The sequence below is a fragment of the Penaeus monodon genome, chromosome 19 (genome assembly GCF_015228065.2).
Source record: "Penaeus monodon isolate SGIC_2016 chromosome 19, NSTDA_Pmon_1, whole genome shotgun sequence".
In the NCBI taxonomy this organism is placed as follows: domain Eukaryota; kingdom Metazoa; phylum Arthropoda; class Malacostraca; order Decapoda; family Penaeidae; genus Penaeus; species Penaeus monodon.
The window spans coordinates 8,315,629-8,315,984 of NC_051404.1; the positions used below are offsets into that span (position 1 = coordinate 8,315,629).

Here is a 356-nt window from a genome sequence, read left to right on the forward strand (position 1 = left end):
TTATGAAGGTTCGAACTTCATTGAACAATAACAAGAAACAATGAATAATTCAACGCCATCAAATGACCTAATGATTTAAGGGGGTTTCTTCCGTTCACAAAATACGCCGAAGTCCCGCTCACCAAAGAGGTAACCCTCCCCAACCCCCCCCACGTGAGGTAACCATACCCAAATACCATCACGAATACCACGTCAGCATCCCGAAGGAGCCAGAGATTAAAAAAAAAATGCACGGTATTGCACGGTATTGCATAGGAACATATCAAAGTAGTGAAAAAAAACGAGGCAGGAACAGAATACTCAACACCCTTTAAAACCACCACCAAAAGAAAAGGGAATAACCAATAAGGCCATGG

General features: G+C 42.4%; 1 protein-coding gene across 1 annotated transcript in view; it reads right to left on the reverse strand.

Annotated features, from left to right (window-relative positions):
* LOC119585045 (sarcoplasmic calcium-binding protein 1-like) overlaps positions 1-356 on the reverse strand; it is a gene marked incomplete at its 5' end in the record, with an annotated part of 7,415 nt that continues 7,059 nt past the window's right edge. Inside the window, 1 exon segment of the mRNA XM_037933662.1 lies at positions 1-352.